Source organism: Rosa chinensis, chromosome 4 (genome assembly GCF_002994745.2).
Source record: "Rosa chinensis cultivar Old Blush chromosome 4, RchiOBHm-V2, whole genome shotgun sequence".
NCBI classification, from domain to species: domain Eukaryota; kingdom Viridiplantae; phylum Streptophyta; class Magnoliopsida; order Rosales; family Rosaceae; genus Rosa; species Rosa chinensis.
Genome location: NC_037091.1, coordinates 48360655 through 48363894, shown reverse-complemented (window position 1 = coordinate 48363894; position 3240 = coordinate 48360655).

Below are 3240 nucleotides of genomic sequence, written 5' to 3'. Positions count from 1 at the left end.
AACGGGGAAAGTGGAGAAAGTTTTCTCAATTAGCTCTTGCTCTGTGACAGGTTGTCCACAAAATCTCAACATGGACTGTATGTGAAGAGCTTCTGAATTTTATTCAACAACAGACTTGAAATCAGCAAAGCGCAGATTGTTCCATTAAACCTTCAAGTCAGGGAGGAGGGAATCTTGGACATTACCAAAGCGCTCTTCTAGCGCTATCCATAGCTCTCTTGCATTCTTGATCGACATATATTCTGATCTGAGAGCCTTGTCCATATGGCGTCGCATCAAGATAACTGCTTGAGCATGCTTTGTAGGTGTTCGTACTAACACAAGATCCGGGTTAGGTGCCTGGATTATGGGTAATATTCCCTTTGAAGTGAGATGGTTCTCAACATCGGTTATCCAACTGTGGTAATCCGAGCCTGTTGAGTCAAGCATGGGAAAGTCGAGTCTAGGTTCATTCGACATCCTGAAAATAAGAAGAGAAGATATATTAGTTTCGGAGTTAAACTTCCACGAAAACTAAAACAATAAGATTTCCGAGCTATGCTACCAAGAAATCAATTTCCAAGAATCTCTTTTGGATTAGACCAAACAATAATGTTTTAATATGGTCACAATTTAATGCTTACGGATGCTCTTAGTCCAAGCATTGTGAACACTCTTAGTTCACACGAACGCTCTTAGTTCGTTTAATTATAGACACTCTTAATCCATACGAACACTCTTAGTTCGTTAAGTGTGAATCCCCACAATTCCACTTTGTTAAATACTCAAAACCATTTGGCAACATATATTCCAATATTCTGCAGAAAATAAAGGGAATTTAAATACAAGAAAGCAGCAACCTTAATTATAAAAACTTACGTGATTGTTCTTTGGGCTTTCCTCTCCTTTTTTTTCTTTTCTTTCTCTTTTTTTCTGGGCCGGCCGGGTCCCTTCTCTTTTTTCTTTTTTTCTGGGCCGAGTCCCTTCTCCTTTTTTTTTTTCCTCTTCTTTCTTTTCCTTCGCGTCTTCTTCTTCTTTCTTTCCTCTGTTCTTCCTCCTCCTAATCTGCAGCGATCGACTGACTAGGCTGAAGTACGTGGGAGGCTGCTGCTGCTGCAGTTCGCCGGTGGTGCTGCTGCAAAGCGGAGGTGCTGGGATCCGGAAGTGCAAAGCGGGGGCGTTGGGTTGTGCGCAGGTAAGGCCGGTTTGGCTGGGCAGCAATGGGCTAGGCTGAGCTGGAGGCAGCGATGGGCGGGGCTGTACTTAACGTTGCGTTGCGGGATTGCAGGTGCTGCTGCAAGGTGGTGATGCAGGAGCTGGGTTGTGCGCGCAAGCGGGTGGTGGCCTGGTCTAGGCTGGAGGCCGGTGGTGTGCTGCAGGCTCGTGTATTGTAGTGGGCTGGGATGCAGGCTGCTGCGCAGGTTGCCGGAGGAGGGAAAAGCCGAGCTAAGGTTTTTTTTTTCTTTTATCTTTAGGCTAGGGTTAGATTATCGTGCTAATAACTTGTTGTAGGAGAATTGTAATTGTGTTTATTATTGATAATAGGAGCCCTTTATATAGGGAGTTACAAGGTACACAATAGGTAATATAATCCGAATATAATTGAATACCTAGAACACTTTCCTATTACAACTCTAAACCCTAGTTTGTAGAGAAACACATTATGTCGACATCCTTCAACAGTTTTCAAAGCCTCCGTATGGCTTGCAGTATGACTTTGTTTTGTTTAATTCAAGACTTTGTCATTCAACATGAGCACTCAACTCTCAGTAACAATACCAATCATCATAACTCTGTTTACTATTCCAAAAGCTTCAGTGCTTCATAGATCAATGCAAGCCACAAGAATAACAGTCCCTTCAACACTAAAAATCAGACAATCGAGCCTCCAAAGTTCATATCCAAAATCAAATATGTACAGTTGAGCCCCTTGTTATCAATCTCTTATGTTATCACAAATTCCACAGCTTATGAGCTAATATATCATCGCACTTCACAGATTACATATCTAGATGATGTACGAACAGTGAGGAACAACTACAATACTCAAATCCATAGTATCAAAGTGAAAATAGGTGATCTGAAGTGAGAATACAGCTCACCAGTAGAAGACATGACTAAAATGAAGCTTAGGATGAAATCAAAGAGCTTGATTCACAGAGACAAAGTAAAAATTGCAGATCTAGGTTTTTTTATTTTTTTCTCACCTGATGAAGAACGAAGCTCAAATGCGGAAGCTAGAAGTAAACGAACACTTCTACAGTATGAAATAGTCCACAGGATCAAGAGCCATAGCTCTGATACCAAGATAACATTGCAGCCATGGATGGTTGATCTTGAGGTTGTAGATGAATATGAACGCATAGAAGAGAAAATGGAGAAAATATCTAACTAAGTTCTTCAATTATGAAAGCTAAGAACCAATTATTACAGCCACACCTATTTATAGTACTTGATGGATAAAACCCTAACAAACTCCAGAAACTAACTTTTACAGAAAGTAACTCCAGCTAGGCAAATGCATTTAACCAACTATGCCACATCAGCCCAATGGATTCTTCAGCAGACCTTGATCAAGTCAACATAGCATTGACCCGTTAACAATCCTGAAAGGTAAGAAATTCTTATTCTCTTTTTACCAAGATATTTCATCCGTCAAATTTACTTTTCTTTTTATTATGGTGATGCGGAAGCAATCTTTATAAAGCCAAGCAATCATGGCACAGAAAATCAATGTCTAAGACAATTAATCAAAGACCAAAGAAATAATGATCATACATCTATAACAATTATTATTAATGTAGATACCTGCCAAGAAAATGTTGTGAGTTCAATGATTCATCACTACATGGCATGATTAGTAAAGTCTATTGCTGTGAACTCTTCATCCATACAAAGATCAAAACAGAAACTTATCACTTTCAGGCCAGACCCAGTAAATCTACATAAATCGAGTCCATGACTGACTGGAAAAAACTTTTAAAAAGAAAATAATAGAAAGAAAGAAAGAAAGAAACGCGAAATATTCAGGCAAGGCATGCCTACAATAAACATCCAGCAAAAGAATCAAACTTTTGAGCGAACAATTTTATACGTATTCATCCTCTGTTAAAATTTTAGCTTCAGATAATCTAATTGCATATGTTGTTAGCAAAAGAAATAGTGCTTTAGATATTTAGATTTCTTAGCATAATACCGTAAATGAATCACTTTAAATGTCACATTTCTAACTGTAATATCTATTGACCTTTCATCGATCAG